Source organism: Peromyscus californicus, unplaced genomic scaffold, assembly GCF_007827085.1.
Source record: "Peromyscus californicus insignis strain IS unplaced genomic scaffold, ASM782708v3 Scaffold_14__1_contigs__length_90479793_seg_2, whole genome shotgun sequence".
Taxonomy (NCBI): domain Eukaryota; kingdom Metazoa; phylum Chordata; class Mammalia; order Rodentia; family Cricetidae; genus Peromyscus; species Peromyscus californicus.
This window is the reverse complement of record NW_026294436.1, coordinates 58,639,906-58,665,220: the sequence shown is the minus strand read 5'-3', so window position 1 is coordinate 58,665,220 and position 25,315 is coordinate 58,639,906. Positions and strand designations below refer to the sequence as shown.

Below are 25,315 nucleotides of genomic sequence, written 5' to 3'. Positions count from 1 at the left end.
TGTTACATCATAGGCATTCTGTCATATCATTGTTCTTATCTTTTATCTAGGAATAGCTCTCCAGCTCCTATGTTTCTTTCTCCTTCAGCTAGAAATCAAAAGACCTCTTCTAAATATAAATTCATGTCAATAGGACACCTACAGACCAACACACCCAGAAAATCAGAATTCCTTTTAGGCTCAGTCTGGGTCAACCCTCTGAACAATATATTCTAATTCCTGCCACTGCCAAATGCATTTTCTTTTGTTAAGATCTCAGCTGTGGTGAAATAAAAGATAACTTCCATTCCTCAGTCAAGTGAAGGTTTAGAACCAGGCTTCCTGTGGCTTTATTCTTTTCTGGAATATAGTCAATACTAATCCTTCTTTCCAACCCCAGAAACCTACAACTCCCGCTTCCTCTTAATTTGCTGATTAGCAAATACAGTCCTAAAGCTTTTCTAGAAAACTTCTGACAAGGCTTACCTCACTGGATTCTCTCTCTACAAGCAGCCTAAATCCTCAATTCAGGGATTAGTGTTATGTCCTGATAGTTTAAAACTTCTGCCTCACGAAGTTTTTCACTATTAGTGGTAGGACATGAAAGTCAGGTCTTGAGAGGTGGAAAGTGGAAAGCATGGCTGGTTCCTTTCACTTAGAAACTTGGCTAGCCTTGGCTGTGCAGCTGAGTCCCGAGCACTGTTGATAGGGAGCATAATAATTATGACATTTTGAGGCTCCACCCAACCAACACTTGCTTTCGGTTTCCATTCTCCAACAAGCCTCAGCAGCGTTTCTCTGACTACTTTAGGTCTCAGCCAGAGATATTTTAGATACAGGGAAGTTCATGAGAGTCAAATCCTCTTCTTTCATTTCCTGTATTGCTAAGCAGTTTACAGTCTAAGGGACAAAACCAGGCCAGTGCACACACGCCCTGTTGCTACTGGTGGTTGACTTTCTGTGAGTTCAACGGCAACCCAGGAAGGGTGGGTTCCGCACAATCCGGTGTCTCAATAGAGAGGCTGCTCTCACATCAACTTTTATTACCCAACACTGTCTTAGCAGCTGTAGTGTACATTACGTTTGTAAACTGGCATGCATTGTTTGAACTCCCTGAGAGGCTGGCTCTGGAAGTGGGGGTTTTCTCTGGCCCCTTTAGACCCCAGCATGCTTGTCTCAAAACATCCTCTTGGGGTTTCTCATCTGAGAAGATCTAGTCTTGCCACCCAACTCAGTGGCAAAACAGCCCAAGAATAAAAATATTGTGCTCTTAAAAACAACTAGGTCAAATATTTCCAACAGATTTTTTTATCCATGACATGTAAGGGCCTCCAGTATGGAAGGGAAGCAGGACATCCAACCACGGAGAGAAAGTTTGCTGCTTTAACTTCCTGGGTTGGTTTCTGCTGGGTGTTGGAAGCATCCATTTTGTTTTCTCTAACTGTTGCTGTGTGTTCTTCCATTTGGAAACCTCACCCAAGGTCTGCTGCGCCCAGGACTCTCTCTATTGGAAGCTTCAAATGACTGTCCCAAAGGGGCTTCCCCAGCCTATCTCTGCTGTGTCTTGACCTCCCATTTGAGGATGCTTTGCCCCCTCACTGTTGTCTTTTGTTTTGTTTTATTTTGACTTGCTATGTACTTCATAAACTCACTCAATCAAAACTGAAAATGTATTTATCACAGCTCATTCTTTGGACCACACAGTTGTCGTTTTCATTATTCTATTTTATCATTGGTGGTTGTTGGTAATCTCTTATTATACTAAGTTTATAAATTAAACTTCACCTCGCTGGTTGTAGAAACAGGACAAAATATAATTATTTGTTGTGTGTGATATCGAACATTTACTGAGGGTCTTGGAATGCACGGTTATATAAGATTATATAAGAGAAACGAAGGAATTCAAGTCAAAGCTGAGGAAATACCCCAAATGTAAGGAACTTGGTTGATAATGTCATCAGACAACAAAATTGAGAAGACAGAAAATCATACCACACAAAGGGTTGAAAATGAAGGAGGGAAACTGAGGCTGCCAGACAAAAGCAAGAGCCTACATTAACAGAACTACTGCAGCCTCAAGACTGGCAGTAAAAGGTCCGGCAAAGCCAAGAAACTGACTAGTTCTGCCTTAAGAGACCTGCACTTCTAGATCGTCTATAGTCACAAATAGTAGTAAGACTGAAATTATGTCTCTGGACGCTACCAGGAGAAAATAGTAAAAAATGGGGGCTGGGAGTGTCTTCATCAGTGTTCTATTGTTGTAAGAGACACCATGACCATGACAACTCATGCAGAAGAACACATTTAATTGGAGCTGGTTTACAGTTTCAGGGGTTTAATCCATTATCACCATGGCTGAGAGCATGATGGCATGCAGGCAGACACGGTGCTGGAGAAGTAGCTGAGAGTTCTGTATCCAGATCTGCAAGCAACAGGAAGAGAGAGCCACAGGGCCTGGATCATGCTTTTGAAACCTCAGACCCCACCCCCAGTGACATACTTCTTCCAACAAGCCCTCCTAATCCTTCTCAAGTAGTGCCACTCCCTGATGACTGAGCATTTGAATATATGAGCCTACAGGGGCCATTCTTATGCTTTCCCCCACAGTGTGTCCAGGATACGTCTTTTAAAAGTTGCAGAAGAGAGAAAGATAGATGAACAAAACAAATGGAAAACTGGATTTTACTATTGCTTTTTTCTGACCTTAATGAGAGCTACTTCGCAGAGGAATGGGAACAATGAATGCGTGCCAGGGAAATGGTCCTGGCTTATGGAGACTGTAGTTAATAGAAATCTAGCTATCAGAGGAGGAATAGAGGAGGCCAGCACATATTGGGAGCTGGGTGGGTATTAAAAATAGTTAGTTTTTATACTGTGGTGGCAGGTATGTGTGAGACAGTGTGTGTGTGTGTGTGTGTGTGTGTGTGTGTGTGTGTGTGTGTGTGTGTGTGTACATCTTAGACAGACAGTATGTGTACTAATATGAAGGCTGAACTAAAGCAAAACTAAAGCCCAGAGATCAGAGTAAGGTCTCAGAGGCATTAAGAAGAGATAAAAGTAAAGATAGAGCAAGGATGAAAATCACCTTAGGGAAAAGGAGAAATCCATTTACCTCTTAAGACAGAAGATGTAGGTGTATAGGAAAAATAATACCACACCAAGTTCAACAAATATATTTATTATAGATGCTTGTCTCTACAATTGAGAAGTGACTTTATCCAATAAGGAACATTTTCTCTAGGTGGGCAACAAGTCAAGTAAAGAGTGAGTATTGATCTTTCTCTAAATCAATGGGTGGTTCTTGGTACAATGAAGGTGGCGGAAGGTCAGAAGCACCATTCAGACTCAGAAGAGGGGAAAGCCAGCAAATTGTAACCATGTTCACCTCACTGGGCTTCTGGATTAGGATGGCAATTGAACACAGGTTTGAGTTTTATAGACACACTGTCCCGTACCCTACACAATGTCTTCATTTTCTTTCCAAAGTTTTATTCTTCTATGAAAAACTTTAAGCTTAAATGTGAAATAAAATAATGGACATTCATATACCTATCACATAGGAAACAAAAAGAAATGTTAATGCTTTCCTTATTTGCAAATATTATGTACATGCTTAGGTCTCTGTATAAATTTATTGCTATATGATAGAAATTGGGTTAGATCTCATAAAATCTAGCAATAATCTGTCAGCATATTTCTTCAACTAAGAATAATTTCTGATACTGATTTAGTACCTTATCACATCTAGAAATATTAAAACAATAAAAAACAACCTGAGATCACCTAAAAGAGAGGACATACTCTCGTTTCCCGGGTTGAGCATCCAGTGCTTTTGTGGTTCACTTTTTAACTACAATCCAATCAAGGCTCAATCTTTTTTTATTTATTTAGGTGTGTATATGTGCACACATGTAATTCAAGAAATCCACAAAGTCTATTTAATGAGCAAAGGAATTTATTTGGGGGTTAACTCAGTACCATGGGAGATTTATCGTAAGGTCCGGAAAAGCTGAGCTATATGTCCCACACTGATTTGCCTGCTCCAAGATCTCAGCATCCAATACCACAAGAAGGCAAAGAGAGAGCTGTTTGCATGCATCCCAGGACTTAGGGAATCCTGAATGGCTACACCCCAGGGGCATGTACTTCAAGGTCATAGGCAGGTGTAACAGTTAGCTATTACCTCACTAGGGGTGGTGCTTCAAGGTCATAGCTAAAACAACTACCCACTACACACGTGTTTGTGTACGTATACATATATGCATATGTGTGTGTGTATGTGTGTGTGTGTGTGTGTGTGTACATGTGTGTAGAAGTCAAAGATCAGTGATGAGCATCTCTGTTAGTTATTCTCCATCTTATTCTTTGAAACAGGAATTCAACTCTCATTGAATCTGGAGTTCCCTGATTCAGCTAGACTAGTTAGCCAGAGAGCTTCTGGGATCTACTCATCTCAGAACAATGCTCAAGTGCTAGGGCTATAGACATGTGCTGCCATGCACAGCATTTTATGTGTGTGCTGGAGATCTGAGTACAGTTCCTTATGCTTGCACAGCTAGCACTGAGCCGTCTCCCCAACCTTGACATGCAATGCAGTTTTGCATCCTTTGTTAATTTTAAACTAGAACAGTACAAACCACATACTCCTTTTTCAGCTCCACAACAGGGGCATTGTAAACTCTTGAGCAGCAACCTTATAAAATTAGCACATTCCCCATTTGCTTTCTTGTACTTCATACTTATATATTCATGTAATGGTCTGGATTAAACACAGATGAAACATTTCAAATAAAGTATTCTCAAGGCATGTATCAAAGGATTGGATTGTACTCTATAAAAATGTACAAATAGTGTATCAATTAAAAATCTTAAAGGAGTAAAAACAAACAATGAATTAGTCATTTGAGCTATCCATCATTATTCTGTTTTGTTTTCTTTCCTTTTGAGTGTCTGATGCTGTATTAGTCAGCTTATGGTTGCTTTTGTAACAATCCCAACCAAACCTTATTGTCTTTGAACAGCAAACATTCCTTGCTCACAGGTTTGTGATTTTGCTGGCTCTGCTGGGCTTTGGGTCAAGCATCTTCTATTTCCCCAGTCAGAACTCTGAATACAGAAGGAACAGCTTTTAAAGGTTTTGCCTTTCCTTTACTAGTGATAGGTGAGCAAAAGGAAAAGTAAATGCCTGAGATGCCTCAACTTGGGGGCAGCAATCTTCACTTCCATCCATTCTGCGTCAGCCAAAGGAAATCACAGAACTGGTAGAGGGAGGAAGCAGACTGTGCCCTTGGGGAAGAGCAGAGGAGAAATTGTGTCTTAAATTTGGGCATGGCCATATAACTCGTGTGGGCCCATGAAACACGAACCATTATATGAATGTTCCCTAGTCCTTCCCTTTCCAGTGCCAGAGGGAGCAGCAGCATTCTACATTCATCTCTGTCACTTTGCATCCCTAAATGAAGATGTACCAACCTGCCAGAGGCACAGAGTGCAAGCAAGAAATAAACACTTAAGCTTTCAGCCTCTACAGTGTTGAGGTTGTTACTGCAACATAGCCTATCCAGCAACAAACAAGGAAGATGTTATTGTTTCCATTAGATCACTAATTTTCAGTGTGGGCACGCCCATAACCACCATTGTGCCCAACTTGGCCTCCCGCCATGTTCTTTAGTCCCAACTAACCTGTCCTCTCCTACCACAGAATAGAGGTGACTGTGAAAAAGGCCAATTATGTTAGTGTCTCTATACCAACCAACCAATATTCTCTCCATTCTAATTCCTGAGCCAAATTAAAAGACTAGATCACTGTGTGGAGTACCACTATAGTTGGGGAGGGGCATGATTTCCAGAGTAGTAGAAAAATCCAGAGAGAGAAGATGAAAGGAAAGAGCAACAGTTCCTGACTGGATCCTGGCTGTGACTGTGGTTAGGGAAATGCTGGCAATGTGCATCCCAGTGTTGTGAAGATGCACAGAGAAGTCAGGGACCCGTATCAGGACCATAAATAAGTGCCTGATGGCGTGATCACCTAAGTTCCTTAACCCAACATCAGGAAACAACACTGGTGACAATAGATTCCTACTTGGCTGCCACTGGCTAATGATTTGCTTCTTTATTTTTATTAGTTATTCAAGTTAGCCTACAAAGTACAGCTTGGGTCATGACCATTTTATGCATACTTTCTTATTGGTTCTCTCTCTTCACTCTTCTCCCCTGCTGCCCACTTCCTTTTTTCCAGTATCTCCTCATACCACATGCATTATATTATCCTTTTTTTTCACTACCATCCCTTAATAACATCACTTCTTCCCCTCATATGGTCCCCCTTGTAGTTCCATGATCTCCCCAGCACTCCCATAATACTTATATACAAATTGAAAATCAGAGTCTGGGGGTTGGAGAGATGGCTCAGAGGTTAAGGAGCACTGGCTGTTCTTCCAGAGGTCTTAAATTCCCAGCAACCACATGATGGCCCACAACCATCTATAATGAGATCTGGTGCTCTCTTCTGGCATGTAGGCATACATGCTGGCAGAACACTGTATGTATAATAAACAGATCAAAAAAAAAAAGAAAGAAAATCAGAAAAAAATCTGTAGTGTTTGTATTTCTGAGTCTAGCTCATTTACCTTAAGGTAATGCTTCCCAGTTCAATCCATCTTTCTGCAAATGCCATGATTTTAGTCTTTCTTTAGAGTTGAATATAGTCTCCTGTGTGTATACATTACATTTTTTTAATCATTTTATCCAGTAATGGACATCTAGGCTGATTCTATTTCTTAGCTGTTGTAAATAACACAGCAATAAATAAGGATGTGAAACTTAGCCACTAAGAAAATGCAAACTTAAACTATTTTGAGATTTCATCTCACTCCAGTGAGAAAGAGTGACGTCAACAAAACAACAAAGATGCCGAGAAAGAGGAACCTTTCTTGTTGCTCCTGGACATGGCAAATTAGTATGGTGGAGACTCACAAAACTAAAAACAGAACTAGTGTTAGAAACAGCTCTCTCACTCCTGAACGTTTAACTGTGGGTTTACTTCTACCAGCTCATTTATATGGCAACCATAATGATGGGTCCCATGATTACCAATGATGAGGCAGAGAGATCCCGTACTCAAAGTCTTAGAAACAGTAAGTCACCGAGACTCAAGCTCAAAGATTTTTCAGTCTGAACTGGGCTCATCATAGACATCACATCCTTCCAAAGACAGGTGATTTGGCCCTGGAGAGTTAAAGGATTATTCTAGGCCTGTGAGATTCTGGGCTGCCTCTCTCCAAAGGCGCTGGTGAACAACAATGCAGAGGGAGTTACTGGGTCTTCCATTTCCAGTGGAGTCACATAACCCCTACACAATGGTGGAGTACTTTCTTATTTAGAAACTGTAGTCTTATCCAATACTATATTCAGATAGCATCCAGTGGCAACTGACCTAAGTGCAAACACCACATGATCGCATGTCGAATGAACTGGGAAAATTCTAAAGAAATGGGAAAATGAGAGAACTCGGGTCAGTTTGGTGCAATTTTGTAATCACTCTTTTTTTCTTATTGTTTTCACTTGTTTGTTTGCTTACATTTTACATGTGATTTTACAGATACCCCATCCCCCACTCCCACAACACCAAGGCTCTCAGTTTTCCTCCTAGCTGAACATCTAAAGCCGGAATCTAGGCACACAGCTTGGACTCAGGCAGAAACGACTCTCTGGGCCCTCCTGTGCCAAGTTTACAAACCAGGTAATGACCGCGGGGTGTTCCACTAACAACTCCCACATTCCACTGGCACTCTGCCAATGGCAAAGCAAGAAATGAAAAGGAAACCAATTTCGCGGAAGTAAAGTAGTGGGAACGCTCTCTTCTTCTTGGCTCTCAATTTAAAACCATGTCATTAAAACTTAGGGCCTCTACGATTATACCTTTTCCACATCCAGCCCAGGAACTGCAGCCAAGTGCCGGCAAACACCTGTGTTGGACTCCCACCAGAAATGCGCTACTCGCACGCAGCCAAATTAAACAGGAAGAATGAATTAATAAAGTGCCCACCTTTTCTCTGTTCTCTTTGCTCTCTATTCCTTTTATGATCCACTTGAAGATGTGAAGTGAAGGAGAATAGAAAGAATGCAAGGAGAGAAAGTAAAGATCAGGGATATAACTCAAAGAAAAGCACTAGATCACAGATGCCTGGAACAATCACTCAGGAGAAATTTTGCTAACACCAGACACTTAATACTATTCCAGAAAACACACAGATCCCAACCCCACCCTCCTACACCACACGCTGAGCTTTTGATCACATCCTTATTGGACATAAGTGCTTTTGATCTGTTGGCTCAGATTTAAGCGGTGACTCAGTTTCCTACACTACTGTGCCTGTTCTGTCTTCAAAACTCCTTTGGGGGAATTGTCCCTGACACCAGTAGCCAGGGAGCTAACAAGAAAACAGGTAAGGGAGAAATCACATCTTATGTTTGCCTTTTAAGGCCCTTGCCCTGTAAAAGCCACACATCTCATTCACCCATACTGGTAGCATCCAGTCCCAAATGCTGCCAAGGGGAATAGACTAAGTCATTCCTGGAAGCAGGGTGTGACTTGTTGGTGCATCATTAGCTGTCTACCCCAGGAGAGCTCTAAGAAATTTGGTCAGAACACGATCCCAAAAGCCACTTGTTTAGGGGGAAGGGGAGATAGATACTGGGGAGACATTTAAAAACTTTGAAGTCCAACAGGCCATCATCTCTCAGAACCCTTAGACCTGTATAACATATCCCAGCCTGAGTCAGAAATTGTGAAGCTATGTGCAGAAATTTAGTGTTTTCCTGGTGACCTCTGGGTCCATGGGCCCCTGCATTTAATGGTAGTTTTGCTACATTCTCTCAGGGATTCCTAGGTGGCCAGCAAGACAACAGCTGAGATGTCCACTGTGAACTGAGCCTTGTTTTCAATGACATCTGCACCTTCTAAGTCTTTAATTAATGTGAAGACTCTAGGAATTTTAAGCCTCATGAAAGTGATTTAATCACATTGTTAGAGTCCAATTTCAGCAGGCAACACACACTTTGAAAACCTCTCAAATCCCAGTCCACAGGTGGGAAGTGTGTGCGCAGGCAAAGTCAGCCCACCAAGGAAATAGAGCCTGTCACGGCTTAATCGTTTATAGCCCTTTAAAATCTCCTTACAAATAAAACTGCAATCGTGAAACAGAAAAAAAAAAGCACATTGTTCTCATTCTTCTGATGAGAAAACCATGACTTGAACAAACTAGACATTTTCCTGGTGCCAGAAGGCTGGAGGTTGAAGCCAAGACACTGATTGCTAACTCAGTGTCCTCACACTTACAGAAAAATTTAGCCCTTCTTTGTGATATCTACCATTTTCAAAGATATTTTTTAAAGCTGCTGGTTTTCAAATATCTTCAAGGAAAAAAATAATCTGTCATCTGTTCTCCAACCTGGTCTTAGACCATGAGATTTTTTCTTTTCTTTCTGAGATGTCTATGTTTGGGTTTCATCCTTTTTTGACCTCATGTTTTCTGGTGGCCATTTATTTTAGAAAAAAACACCTGATTTTGACTAAAGCTACATGTCTTATGTGATTGTGTGTGTTTCCAGTCACCAGGGACACTTCCTAGAGCTCATTTGTTGCTCTTGCCTCCCATCCTTGACAATTTGCAAAGCTGGTACCTCACCATCACCAGCCCCCGCGCGCGCGCGCGTGCCCCCTTTCTTTAACTATGAAAACAGAGCAAGCATTCTGCTGCTGCATCTGAAGGTGGAGGAGATGCAGATGAGGGTCTGTGACATGCATGTCCTATGCTTATGAGGTGACTCCTTATAAGCCACAGGTTGAGAACAACTTCCTCAAATTTGCAGGCTGGGACCAGTGTGTAAAAGCCACTAACTCTGCTTAGGGGATAACTCAACTTCTTTATTCCATTTTACCACGTTCTATACTTTGTTCAGAACCTTTCCTTTTCCTGCTTCTCAATATGAAGGTTCCTCTCAACTTTTTTTTAAAATTATTTCTGGCCTTTTGTCCTTTTATTAGCTCATGTTGCCTTCTAGAAATTTCCTAAACATTGAAGTCTTCATAATACTTCCTCTCAAAACTTACCAAATTAAATACTTTAAAGTTCTTCTCTATGATATTTTGTTATTTTAAAAGTGAGAATGAGATTATGGAAATAGAGTTGGCAAACCATAAACCAAATCCAGCCTGTGGCCCAGTTCTCTGAGGATCCAGCCCGTGGCCCAGCTCTTCAAGGATCCAAGCTGAAAATGGTTTTTACATCTTTAAAAGAACTGAGAAATCAAATCAAAGAATGTCAGTACGCAGAGGCAGAAGAGAGCAGAATGCCTTTATGGGGAGAATTTGTCAGAACCTCTCCTAGAATGTATAGAGCCCTCCCGTTCGTCCCTCCCAAGTTTGCTAAAGTAGACAATCTAGGATTCCTGGGCGATGAGTCACAAACCGAAACTGGACCCTAAGGCTTGTAATGTTTCATGTGAAGTGATGTGACCAGAGCATCTGAGCACTTCCTTGCGTCCTGCTTTGCTCTCCACCCCCTCTCCCCTCTCTGTCTCTGTCTGTGTGTGTGTGTGTGTGTGTGTGTGTGTGTGTGTGTGTGTGTGTGTGTGTGTGTGTGCCTGTGTGTGTGCATGTGCATGTATGTGGAGTATCTGAGGTCACAGAGAGCAGGTTCTCAAACCACAGCCTTTACACGCCCACTGTATTTTTCTGCTGGAAATCCAGCACATCTCTCTTCCCAGTGCTCATGAAGAGAGGAAGGCACGACACACAGGTAGGGTAAGTGGGAGACAACAGGAAGGGCAGGCAGGAAAAGAGGTCTGAAAAATGTCTGCCCCAGAGGCTGTCCCAGGTGGAGAAAATGGTTGCTCCTGGTGTACTTGTCCTGACAGGAGAGAAGCTATTCTATTTGTTTGTTATTAGTTTTGTTTTCTTCAAGACAGGACTTCTCTATGTAGCCCTGGCTGTCCCGGATCTCGCTCTGTAGACCAGGCTGTCCTTGAACTCACAGAGATCCACCTGGCTCTGCCTCAGGAGTGCTGGGATTAAAGGCGTGCGCCACCACCTCGGAGTTGAGTGAAGCTATTCCAAAAGAAAACACCTGTGACCCCTCTTGGCTATCAGATTATTAAAACAATAGATCCCAAGGAATTAAAATTTTTTCTATGAATCTCAGGCTGAGGGAAAGGAAAGGCTGAATCCCTGTTGTTAGCCAGAGGAAGGACTAGCTAGGAAGGACCACACATCTGACAGCTATATGAACCACCATGCAGGACAGATTAGGGTTTAGACAATGATGGGCAAGTGATGGACAGGACCACACTTTGACTAGAACCTCTTAGCTTTCTATACCTCTTGCTCTCTCTATTTAAACCTAAACCTCACGTCAGGATCTCAAAGAGAGACTTGGGAGTTACGGGACTCCCATTGTTTACTTTCCTATGGTAGTCTTGCTGAATAAATCTCCTTTCTCTAGGGCAAAGCCTTCCCCACAGACTGAGGTCAACCTGGTAGACTCAGTCCAGGTAGGTCTAGTCCCCTCCTCCCAGGCCGAGCCAAACAATCCTGCATAGGCCCCAGGTTTCAAACAGCCAACTCATGCAATGAGCACAAGATCTGGTCCCACTGCCTGGATGCCTCCCAAACAGATCAAGCCAATCAACTGTCTCACCCATTCGGGGGGCCTGATCCAGTGTGGACCCCTCAGCCATTGGTTCATAGTTCATGTGTTTCCATTCATTTGGCTATTTGTCCCTGTGCTTTATCCAACCTTGGTCTCAACAATTCTCGCTCCTATAAACCCTCCTCATTCTCGTTAATTGGACTCCCAGAGATCCACCCAGGGCCTAGTCATGGATCTCTGCATCCAGATCCCTCAGTAGTTGGATGAGGTTTCTAGCACAACAATTAGGGTGTTTGGCCATCCCATTTGCCCTGGAGGAGATGGGAATGGGGGGGGGGCATTGGGGGGAAGGTGAGGGGGACGGGAGGGGGGAGAACAAGGGAATCCGTGACCGATATGTAGAACTGAATTGTATTGCAAAATAAATTAAAATAAATTAAAAAAAAAAAAAAGATAGAGAAAAAAATCTCCTTTCTCTAGTTTCCATTATTACTTGTGTGTTTGAGTGATGTATTAGGAAAGATGGCTGAGCCTAGCTTGTTGGTCTTGCCAGAGGCCAGACTTTGACTCTCAAATACGCAGTGACACGAGTCCACATTGTATTAGAAACAGTTCATTGTTCCTCTGTGTATACACACACACACAAATATATTATAATTGAAACAAGGTCTTCCTATATAACCCAGGTTCACCTTGAAATCATGTTGCTCCTCCTTTTGTGGATTCCCGAGTGCTGGAATCACAGACATGAGGTGCCATGCCAGGGCTGATCCTCTTGCATTTGAACAATGTCTCCTTTCTTTTTATGAATCCCCTGTTAGCAGTGTGAGGTGTGACCGGAGAGGTAAGGAGCCTGGGAGGAAGTGACAGTGGGCCCCCCAGGGAACAGGGCATTGGCATGCTGGTTGTGCAGCCAAGCCTGACTGTTTCTCCCAGAGGAATTGCAGAACCTGACTATGTTGTGAGCTGGTAACAGCACATCTTGTGAAAGATTCCGCTGAAAATCCTGACCATGATGGGAATAAATACGCTGTGTGCCAGCAAAGCAGAATGAAAGGAAAATGACAGACTACACACCTGAGTAAGCTTTATAGCCAATACCTACCCAACTGCAGGCACATACTCCTCATATAGTAAGTGAAACTTGTACTCAACCAGAGAGAGTAGATTTAGGAGACAAATATAAAAACAATAACAATTACAGTGTCAAGGGAAAGATCCTTGCAAGCTCAAAACATTCTTCCTATCAGAATAGAAGAAGTCCACATAGCTATTTTTATTGCTTAATAAATGTTTACTATTGTTTTCTAATGTAAAGCTTAGATAGGATGAAACATTTATTCATGGTCCCATGGTTACAAATGACAAAACAAGAATAGATAGTCTGGGAGAGATAGAAGAACAAACACAGATGGCACCAGATAGAGCTGCATGCTAGAAGCTCTCTAATTTGCAGCAGCTTACTCACTTTCTGAGCCTCGGTTGGTTCATTGTTACCATGGGACAATTTTCTAGGGGTCTTGTGAGAATCAGAGACTCTTTCTACCGAGAATGACTCATAGCTGACCTCTAGAAGGAAGGAGGAGAGACCGAAGACAGAGGTAGTGGGTGTTCTTGCTTTAGGAAATAAGGGAAAGTCTCGCCATATGTCCATATCCGTTTAGAGTCAGGGGGGAAAAGAAAGAAAAGAAAACAGGCGGTCCTCTCAATCAGTCCTACCCAAACTATAGGAATTCCGGGCTACCAAGCATTTGAACTGTGGGGCTAGGAATTCTGAGCAAAAGTTTCACAAATGAATTCCCTCCCCTCCACTGATCCATGAATACTAGAACCCCTCAAATCTTAGAAACATCCCCTACTTTGTTACTTCTGACTTTGAGTCTCTTTAAAAAAATTTTTCGTCTTTCTTGGAGCTTTGTGAACATATTCAAGTGGTAAGAACTATTTCCAGTCATTTCCAGGCTGAAAAACAGGAGTCAGGGAAATCAAAGAAGTGGAAAAGGCATGCCAAAATTACTCCAGCCCGGGAGTCTCCTGCTTTTCCCGCACTGTGGCCATCCCTCCGGGAGGTTACCAGGTGAGCACTCTGCCTGACCTTTGCAGAGTCTCTAGTACTGCCAGTAATGAAGACAGGACCTAAAGTTGGCAAAAATCACTTTGAAAAGCAATGAAGCATCCCCTGAACGAGCCGAGCAGGAATATCACCCATGATTTGTCAATCCTATACTCAGGATTAGGATTATTTGTTATTTGAAATAATTAAATTTAGGAGATAAAAGTGTATTCCAGCAACATTATTTATAACAAAACAACAACAGCAACAACCTGGAAACAAATGGTTTATCTACCCAGAGCAGAATGCATTAATGTTGGGGCTGGAGACATGGTTTCACAGTGAAGAGCACAGACTGCTCTAGCAGAAGACCCAAATTCAGTTCCCAGTACCCGTATGGGTGACTCACAACTGCCTGTAGAATCTGACACCTCTTGGCACACACACATACTCACGCACACATGCACACACACAATTAAAAAATGAAATAAATCTTTAAAAGGAATTCCTTCATAAACTGTGGCATATTCATAATAGAATATTATGCACCAAGGAACTTAAACTGAAGGGCACCCAAAAACACAAATAAATCTCAAAAATGTAATAGGGAACACCACAAGAAAATCCACAGAAATCAACTAACCTGGGCTGATAGGGGCCCACAGAGACTGAACCAACAACCAGGGAGCCTGTGTGGGACTGACCTATGTGGCAAGCCACAAGAATGTATCGTAGATATTCAGCTGTGTATTAAAGCTATACTTTGACTGGCCAAGGGTCTGTCAAAAGGCAAGCCATTTATCGTGAATATTTGGTGCTATCTAGCTTTTAATATTTCAGCTGTCTTCTACTAGGAAATTCTTGTGTGCCCAAATATTTCCAGACCTGCTGAACTTCTAGGTAACTAACTCCCCTGCTGAGCCTAGGAGACAAGCTGGCTGGAGACACTTGTCTTTGCTTCCTGTGCAAATGAAGCTCAGACCATCTCCTCACCTTGAGGCCTAGTGGCTCTCCAGAACAATTGACTGAGAACAAAAAGAGGTCTTTACCTATCAAGGTGGAAGGTAGAGCAATATTCCTGAGGAGGCAGAGAGATGAGTGGCCAGGGAAAGAAAGGGCAGGCATTTTCTGTAGGGCAGACAGAATGGCATGGCCAGAGAGAAGAGAGGAAGACAGAGGTTCTATAGAGGGTAAGCAGATCTCGGGTAGGGGTAGAGTTTTCTGAGAGCCAGGAGTAGAAAGTAGTAGAGATGAAGGATGAGAAAACAAAGGAAGAAGATGAAGCTGGAAGCGTAAGAGCTTAGTCATTAGCAGGACCATGAGAGGGAACCGGATGGAACTGAAGCTATGTAGACAGGATTTCAGACCAGAAAAATAAAGTAGATGGATAAAGAGCTTGGTATGTCTAGAGTTATTCCTGCCCTGAATGCCTGATGGAGCTATAGCTGTATTGATAGAATTTTGTCTTAAAGAAATAAAGTTAACAGACATGAAAGCATAGTGTACATAGATTTTTTTTTTGCCCTCAGATATCCCACGCCAGACATAGCAAAATCCCCCAGACCCTGGCTAATCAGTAGTCCTAGGCCCTCTGCATATATGTTACAAATGTGTAGCTTGGGCTTCTTGTGGGACTCCTAACAGTGGGAGCAGGGGCTGTGTCTGACTCTGTTGTCTGATTTTGGGATCCATTCCTCCTACCGGGTTGCCTAGTCTAACCTTAATAAGAGAGGAAGTGCCTAGTCTCACTGCAACTTGACATACCTCAGCTGGTTGATATCCATGGGAGGGAGGCCTGCCCTTTTCTGAAGAGAAAGAGAGGCGAGGTTAATGGGGCCAGGGAAGAGGGGGAGGTGGCAGGGGTTGGGGGTGTTGGGAGGAGAGGAGGGAGAGGAAATTGTAGTCAGGACATAAAAACAAAAATAAATAAATACCCCCAAAAAATGTAATAGTAAAAGGAACAAAAGAACCTCACAGAAGAATAAATTTCTCTTCGCACAAAATTAACAAGCAAAATGAAGCAATATATAATTTGGGGATAGCTATGTACAAGACAAAACTCTAAAGAAAGCTAATAGAATGACTGGTTACCCTGGCAGGATCGGGAATGTTTATGACTGCGATTACACTCTTAAACTATTCCTATGCCCCACACACTTGAGTCTATGTATATATTAATTATGTTTTATTGTTGTCATGTATGTATGATGTGTACGAGTACGAGCACACATATGCCCTGGTACGTGTGTGGTGGTTCGAGAACAACTTTTAGGAGTCAGGTCGCTCTGTTCACCGCAGGTTTCAAGGTCTGAACACAGATCATCACACTTGAGTGCAAGTCTTTTGACTCACTGAGTGATCTTGTCAGCCCGTCTATGAATGTTTTGTTTCACAATTTAAAAAATATGTAACTTCAATACATGTGTGGTCCATTGGGTAGTCACTGCTCTCTCTCCCCAATAGGAGTCAAGTGATACCACCAGCATCAGCCTCAGCTACTAAAGCCTGAGTGTGTGTGGCTTCCTGAAATTCATATGCTGAAATCCTAACCCTCTGGGAGGGCAAGTTTATGGTATTTTCAGTAATGAAAATTTAAAATTGATGGAATAGCTTTAAAGGAACAAGGCATAATTCTGTGGAGATGAACAGTGTAACCTATGACTCAGCGATTTTGTTCCCTCCAGGATCAGAGTACCCAAGAAAGAGGCACAAGGGACTTGCCCCCTTTCACTATCTGAAGACCCAGCAAGATGCCGGAAAGCTAGACCCCACTAACACTGAATCACTGACTTTGGACTTCCCAGCCTCCAAGATTATGAGAAATAAATTTTGTTTTCCACAAGCCACTCAGCCCACAGTATTATGTTATAGGAGCCTGAATGGACCAAGACAATGAGAAACGTAAATTTTATGAAACAATTTTGGAACATGGAAATGAGCACTATACATCAAAGGGCGCAGAGAAACATAAGCTTTCCCGGCAGTGATTTCCATCTCCGCCACTTTCTATGTTGCTTTCAACCTCCCCTGCCCTCACATGTGTCTGTCTTCCCAAAGCCTCTTAAAAGTCTTTCTATAGGAGTCAGAGACAGGCAGATCTCTGTGAGTTCGAGGCCATCCTGGTCTACAGAGCGAGTTCCAGTACAGCCAAGGCTACACAGAGAAACCCTGTCTTTAAAAAAAATAAAAAAAATAAAAAAAAAATAAAAAAATAAAAAATAAATAAAAAAAATAAGAGAAGGTCATTCTATAAACTCCAAATCAGTTTTTCCTTGCCTTACAGAGTCAACTGTTCTTACCAACTCTTTGCCCTAAAAGCATAATTTGAAGACGTAGGTAGGTAGGTAGGTAGATAGATAGATAGATAGATAGATAGATAGATAGATAGATGTGGTACTTTTTCAAATCTCAGCAAAAGACTATTGACTGCCACAACAAACTACTTTCACACAGGAAAGACACTGCTGAGTAGAAATCTACACATGCCAAACAGGCGGAGAGTTTCCCTCTCCTAGGAAGGAAGGAAATGAGTTTCACTGTCACAGGAAGAACAGATCCAATAACTTGTACACCCCTTCTCAGTTGGTGACCTTACTGTTGTTCAGGAGGGAAACAGCAGCCCTCGAGGGGAGAGTCCACGTAGGTGTCAGTTAATCTACAGGGAGGGTTTCAACCTATGCTTCCTGACTCTGTTCCAAAAGAGAAAGGGAAATCCCTCCCACCAAAAGTGCATCATCCTTCTCAGTTCACAACTCCCCTCTTCTTAAATTACAGAAGACCTGACAACTCACACTGGCCCTCTCTTCTTCCAGGCCTCCAACTACTTGTCCATTGGATGGAGCCCTCTCACTGGGCCCAAACAACTTCCTGCCTTTTCCTCCAGCATCTCCAGCCTGTCTCATATCTCGACATTTATGTGAAACAGTTTTTAAAATGAGGAGTTCCTAGGTCTCCTTCTGAGATAAGTCTTCCTTTCTCATTCCACATTCTTTTGACCACTTCAAAAACATCAGTCTGCTCTCAATAAATTGACTGTTCCTACCAGTATGTCTGACCTAGATTTCTCTTCAGAGTTTCAGGCTCATTTACCCAGTTGATTTCCTGGTATATCTACTTGCACTTCTTAGACACCTCTGATTCAGCATGTCCACAGTGGGAGTAGCCTTCTTCATTGAACACCTGTAGCACAAATCTTAAAAGATCTTATTAAATAAAAAATACAGGTGCCAGATATTGGGGTGAGCACTGAAAGATCAGAGAAACATAACAAGCCACAGCTAACCTCACCTTGCCAATTCCTTAGCTGATCTTGTTTCCTTAAACTGCAAGCTTCTGTGTCCTCATCCAAATGTATCTCAGCTGAAGTGCTGCTGAAAGCCTAAAAGCTTAACCAACCTAGTTCCTAGTCCTCACACCTTATATACCTTTCTGCTTCCTGCCATCACTTCCTGGGTTTAAAGGCATGTGTCACCATGCCTGGCTGTTTCCAGTGTGGCTTTGAACTCACAGAGATCTAGACGGGTCTCTGCCTCTGGAGTGCTAGGATTAAAGGTGTGTGCTACCACTGCCTAAACCTATGTTTAATATAGTGGCTGTTCTGTTCTCTAAACCCCAGATAAGTTTACTGGGGTGCACAATATGTCAACCACAAACACCCTGAAAAGTCCCCACTTTCACAGTATTTCTTACCTCATGTGCTCCAGGCAGGAAGCTAGGAATTGTGCCACACACTTTTCTTCTCCTATAGTCTATTTCAACAAAGTCTTATTCCTTCAACATCTGAAATGCTTTTCAAGTCTATGGCCATACCACCCTGAATGCACCCGATCTCGTCTGAAATGCCTCTCAGACTCATTTCTCTCCCTCTCTCCTGCCCAACCCCATATCAGATAACACCCACCTTTAAATTGGTCCTCAATCTGTTTTCTCTTCAGCCATTCTCCACAATCCATCTTGAACAGTCTTTCTAAACTATAAACCTGAGCATGGTCACCTCCCCCGCAACTGCACGTAAATGTGCATGTCCACACAGACAAAGAAACACAGAGGCAGACAGATCCTTTTCAATTACTGGTATTTGCCCTGAGGTTTAAAACAAACTCATTGAAAAAACTTAGCAGCCCCTGCCCTCAACTCTGTCTCTCAGTTTCAAGTTTCACCTCAGTACCTATCTCGTATGTCTTTGTTCTAACCTTCCTGTCACTTCTTCTAGAAAACTCTGTAGCACTTCCAGAACTCCCCATCACCTGCTCTGATGACTTAGTGGTGCCTGTCCCCCACACTACATTGCTGTTCAGTTAGGTCCAGGATCAGGCTTGTGTCATGACCTCACCCTCGTGCCTCTCAGACTCTCTGATCCAACTCAGCCACCTCACAAACACCTGTTTATTGTAACTGTAACTCTTGCTTGATAACTGTTTGGTTATATATAATTTTACTATGTTAAAGTTAAAACTTTTCTTTTTAATTAAACAGAAAAGGAGAAATGCTGTGGAATAATGCTTTTGTACACTGGTTTAATAAAACACTGATTGGCCAGGAGCCAGGCAGGAAGTATAGGCAGGACAAGCAGAGAGGAGAATTCTGGGAAGAGGAAGGCTGAGTCAGGAGACGCCAGCCCACCGTCCAGGGAGCAGCATGTAATGGCACACAGGTAAAGCCACGGAAAACGTAGCAACATCTAGATTAACAGAAATGGGCTGAGTTTAAGTGTAAGAGCTAGTAAGAGTAAACCTGAGCTAATGGCCAAGCCATTTTAATTAATATAAGCCTCTGTGTGTTTACTTGGGTCTGGGCAGCTATGGACCAGGCGGGACACAGGAAAATCTCCAGCTACACCAGTTAAGTAAATGAATCATTGCTTTTTTTCCCTTATAGGATGATTCAGGATATTTTATACCGGCATTTCTCTAAATCCTGCACCTCTCTGCCTGAATTTGTATATTTAAAGTGATCATAATGAAGAGTTATTGGCTGAACTACAGGGGAGGAAGTAATTAGTTGTCCCTGATCTCTCTCACAGGCTGAAAACAATGAAGTAATGAGTAACCTAATGAAAATCCAAGAACTGAAAACACTCCAGCCACATGACCTGAGGGCGTGAGAGAAAGGTTTTTAACAGTGTCCTCAGGTTAAGGTAGACGGTATTCCAGGGTTGATGCCTCATGAGATTTCTGCCCTCCATGTTAGCTTGTTTATTGGTGCCATTGTTCAGGTCTTGTTGAGGCAGCCAGGTTGATGACAGGAACCATGGATGTGACTTCTTTGACATTTCTAGGAGACACAGCCTCACAGTAAACTTCCCGTTCCTCGGGCTCTTTCAATCTTTCTGCCTCCTCTTCCATAATGAGGCTTCCATCCTAGACAAATTATTACAGGGAACTAAATAATTCTGAGGGTGGGAGAAATAGCACTTCCTAAATTATATACACACAAGTAACAAACATTATGTGGAAGGAGTGGGCTGTATTTTTATATTTATAACATATTTTAAATGACATAATACATCTTTTAATATAACATGTACTAAAAAAAAAAGACCATAAATTTGAAAGAGAGAGCAAAGCGTACTTGAGAAGAGTTAGAGAGAAGAAAGGGAAGGGGGGATGATGTAATTATATTTTAATTTCAAAAATTGAAAAATTTATTAATTAAAAAAGCTGAGATAAAATATTTTTAAAATTATAAGCCAGGCACAGTGGCACATGCCTATGATCCCAGCAATCAGAAGGCTGAGGTAGGAGGATTTCCATGAGTTCAAAGCAAGACATACATAAAAAAGCCTGTCTCAATAAAATGAAATAAAACCGTATATAGCAGGCTAGTTAACTGAAGGATCAACTTGGACAGGAGATGAACAAATATACACTTAATGTGCCTATAGGAGATGGATTTTGGAGTAGAAGCAGGTAGATAAAAACATATAAATTCAAGAAATTGCTAAATTATATTGCTTAATAGTTACAAAGGTAGATTCTGCATTATCTGTGGCTTATAAATGTTTAACCACTGATTTCCTTCTTATATGCTCCATTTCAGATAACTGGGGCATTTTATTCTTTCCTTTTTCTTTTTTTCTCTCTCTTTTTTTTTTTTTTGGAGCTGAGTATTGAACCCAGGGTCGTGCACTTGCCAGGCAAGCGTTCTACCACTGAGCTAAATCCCCAACCCTCTTCCTTTTTCAAAGCACAAATGAATTCTATAGACAACCAATACATTTAAACAAGATACAGCATCTGCTTAAAAGACCAAAATCAAGACAGAAAACATTTAATGTTACTGCTTTGATCCACAAATACAAAACAATAAACGGATATCTGGCAAAACTGTAAGTCAGAATTCATAGAAGAAAATGCTGTAGGCAAAAACATTGATTTTTTTTCCCAAGAATATAGATTTTAGATTTTGCTTGGAAGGGTAAACACTAGCAAGGATTCCAGCAGGTGGCGCTCTGAACCAATTAATGAGAAACTGGTCCTGGGCTCAGACACTCTTAAGAAATAAAATCTTTCCCTTTTGTGATATATGTATTCTGACCACATACTCCAGAAATATGGAATCCACATCCTCTATAACACACACACACACACACACACACACAGAGAGAGAGAGAGAGAGAGAGAGAGAGAGAGAGAGAGAGAGAGAGATCGAGATCTTCAGTAAGAAATGAGACAACACCACTAAGCTATAAAGACAAACAAGCTGGCCATGCAAATATATATGTACAGGTGTGCAAATTGAATGTGTTTCTAATAGCCAATCTATCTTTTCCTAATGGGCCCTTAGCACTGCCTAGTAAATATTCTATTACTTAGCTATATTATTTTCTCATACCAAATAACAGTACAAATTTCTGTGCTTTCTTCAAACATTGAACACCTTCTCCTCTGGGCTCTTCTGTCCCATGACCTGCCTACTTACTATGAGTAGAGGGAACAGGAATAGGCATAGGAAGTGCCACCCCTTCGTGCACATGGTCAGATGTAATTTTCTCATCTCACATGCAAATTCACATGCCCCTTCTTTCCTCCCAACAACAGCCCGATGAGCTGGACCTTCAATTACCCAAAGTCATGCCTTTATTGGTACTCCTCTGATGGATGCTCTTCAGTAACTGAGTGCTCCTCTGTAAATGGGTGCTCCTCCATAAAGGAGTGCTCCTCTGTAAATAGGTGCTCCTCTGTAAATGGGTGCTCCTCTGATGGGTGCTCTTCTGTAAATGGGTGTTCCTCTGATGGGTGCTCCTGTCACCTTCTCAGGAACCTGGGCTGCCACGTGCTATTTAATTTCTCTCTCTTGAACTCTGCTTCTCAAGGATTGTATTTATAATGCTTAAGATATATTCCCATCTCTCCTACTGAAATACAAATAAAGAAAGTGGAGCTGTATATATAACCAGTTTGGCCTTGAACCCATCATTGTTGAAATTCATTAGTGGTGAGCTGGAGTTGGGGCTCAGGGTCAGAGCGCTTGCCTCGCATACTGGGCCTGGGTTCAGTCTCCAGCACAGTAGTGGTAAATAGCTAACTTTGAAATTCAGTGACAGGTATAGTAGGATTTTACAATACTTTTCTAGCTATTTATTTATGTATGTTTTATTTATTTATTAAGGGCAAAGTCCCACAATACACAGTTACAAACAAGCAAGCTTCCTCAGACGCCTCCCCTTCTTCCAGCTCAACCCTTCTAACTTCTAAACAGTCAAACTCTCAGGCACATACTGCATGCCTGCCTGGACTCAATTTCTTCCCCTCCACTTCCTCTGCTGTCCCTTCCAATCTCATTTTTACCTCCTGCTCCACTGCATCTTAATATCTCCCATCAAGGACCTCCAAGTCACTTTGATGGACGTGTTTTCATTATTGTTGAGTTGACATCGCAGTAGCATGGGACACTCAGCCATATCCCATCTTACACATTTCCAGCCGCTGCTGCAGCTGCTGCAATGCCGCTTCCCTGCTGTCTTCTTTCCCTTGCCAACCTTCCTCTCACTCCTCTCTCCTCTGTCATTCCACACTGGGGTTTCTTAGTTCGCTCTTACGTCCTTTCTCCAGAGAGAAGTGTGACATTTTCCCTTAGCTAACTCAAAAGTACCTCAAAAACAAAAGCTCTGAATTAAACTAATCCTTTTCTCCCCCAGATCGCCTTCTCCCTTTATTAGATTAGGAAGTGGTTCACAGATTATAAACCTGGAGCTATTCTTGTCAGCTCCCACCCCTCTACACCATTTCCAAAACATGAACAACTCCTGCAATCTCGCTTCGAAGACACCCCTAGGTCACCTGCATCTCCTCGTAGCCACCATTAGCTGTTAATTTAATCCATCTCAACATGGCTTTTGCAGCTTCTGGTGGGATCGATCCTCTACTGTGTTCCAGGCATGGTTCCTGGTAGTTGTCTGCCCTGTTCTCTCAGCAAGAGCTGGGGAACTAGTTCCAAAACACAAAACTGGTTTTGCTAGTCTCTAATGTCAGTCAGGCTCTGCAGTTTTTCCTTTTTTTTTTTTTATTTTGAGATTAAAGAGCAAAATGTCTTCCAGGGACCACAGGACCCTCCAGGGTCTTTCCTCTCGGTTCTCCACCCAGCTTCCTACCAAATCTCCTTCTCCATTAGGCCTTATAGTCAAATAAAGCTGTTTTTCAGTCCTTTAGACCAGACATTTTCCCTCCTACCACAAGACCTTAGTGTGCTCTATCAAGAAAGCTTTTTCTTAGTTGTTAATCTGGCCATTTCCTGCTTATCACTTCAATTCAGGTCAAGGGACACACACCCCAGAAGCTTTTGCGTGGCCTCTAAAAAAGCCCACTCCCCGCTACACGACTTCTCATTCTCCATAGAGATCTCCTACATTCACAGTTCACAGTTCAAATTCAGGTGATGTACATGGAATAATCTCATTTGGTTCATCACTGTCCTTGGCTTGGTGTTTTGTACCTAGTGCATACTAAATTAATATTTGTCGGATGAATAAATGAATTGATGTTTATTTACATGAACTTGTGTGTTTCTTGCCACCTAACCTGTATCTAGACACTTCCTCTTTCATCTCTAAGTAGGTGCTCAGGGACCCCAAACTCATTTTAATATTAATATAACTGCCTTTATTACTCATGTATTCCAGGAAGTGTTAGGAGGCATGCCAGGTGTCACTTCTGTGCCAAGATTTGAGATCAAATAGTAGCTGTTGGACCTCAAAAGGACAGATAAAATCAAGGAGAACTCAAATCTGTACTAAATGATCACAAAAGTCTAAGACTTCAGAGAAATGTGCTCGACACAGGTCCCTTTAGGACCTGCTGCCTGAAACCTGGGAGTGAGCAATCACTCTCTTCTTCCATTAGACGCACATTTAAGTAAAAAATTAAAAAGCTCTGTTAGAAGTTTGTACATAGCTGGAAAAGAAAAAAAAAAACCTTTCATGTTTGCTCAAAATAAATTTAACTGGTTCTAAATTGTCTGCTATTTTAGGTGGTACATTTCCTGAAAAGTGGTCTGTAGAGGCAGCCAAAGGAAGACAAGATTATTAGGGGTTGTTAGCGACTCCTGGCAGATATGCTACTGAGAGTCAGACAGAGCTGAATCCATGGCAGGGAATTCTCCAGAAAGGTCCCTGGCCAGTAATGCAGCAGCCAATTCCTAATCTCCTGCCAGCTCCCCAGGCATTTGCTTTTAGCCTAATTCCATCTCTCAAGATACCTACTTACCTTTTGTAGACAGACATACCTGCCCTCCTACCTCACTTTGAAGTTCTGCCTGATACCCTAAGACCTTGTATGACCTTCACACAAGGCCTAGGAAACTCAGCTTCTGAAGCCACCACAAGGACTATTGCACTTGAACCCCTGGAGAGAAACTCGGGGAGCAAATGTTCTTGGAATAGAAAGACTATTTAAAATAGGCTGTACATTTCTTTATGTCTACCGGAACTCCACTACTGGAAAAGTGAAAGTATTTTCAGGAGCCAGATTCTTGACCCCAGCTAAATCCCACAAACCCTCAATACACACAGTCTGAAGATTGGTTGAAAGAGCCACCCATAAACAAAAGAAAAATGAATATGTGTGGGCCTTTACAGTGTAACCAAGTGTCTAGACACATTTATATTTTACCTTATTCAATTCTGTCTTCTGCACAGGTCATTTTTTTTTTTTTAAGTGAGCAAATCGAAGCTCTGAGAGGTCTAACATGTGTCCCCAGGGAAAACAGCAAACCTTCAGATTCAGACCAAGGCTAGTGCTACTTTTACTGTACTCAGGGTTTTCAATTTACCTTATCCTAATACTCCATGTCTTGTCATTTATTATCTCAAAGAATTCATCACAGAAAAATGTCTTTATCACGGGAAAAAGTTTTTGTTTTGTTTTGTTTTATGACCCACCCAACCACAAAGGATGGCATAGAGAAGTTAAAGGGACCCTATCCCCTTATAATTTCAAGACTACTGAGGGCATTAACACAGGAATGTTTTAGGAAGAAACATCCCTTTGATATTAATTTCAATTAATACAAGCAAAATAAACATTTTCTCTTGTAGGTGACAACTACTGGATGCCACATTGCCTTACTCTAATGCCTCTGCAAGACTATGGGCCCAGCAGACCTGTAGACCTGCCTGCATCTCAAACGGTGCCTA

At 42.0% G+C, this 25,315-nt stretch overlaps 1 protein-coding gene across 5 annotated transcripts in view; it reads right to left on the bottom strand.

Annotated features, from left to right (window-relative positions):
- The window catches only part of Aim2 (absent in melanoma 2), a 74,856-nt gene that overhangs the window by 44,471 nt on the left and 5,070 nt on the right, over positions 1–25,315 (bottom strand). The window contains exon 1 of one of the 5 annotated variants that reach the window (XM_052737692.1): positions 4,983–6,319. The exons of 2 other annotated variants lie outside the window; for them this stretch is intronic. The gene's annotated coding sequence lies outside the window, so the exon portion shown is untranslated. Of the gene's footprint in view, positions 1–465; positions 2,737–4,982; positions 6,320–25,315 lie in introns of those variants that run through there. 2 more of the 5 variants (XM_052737690.1, XM_052737689.1) reach the window with 2 other exon arrangements.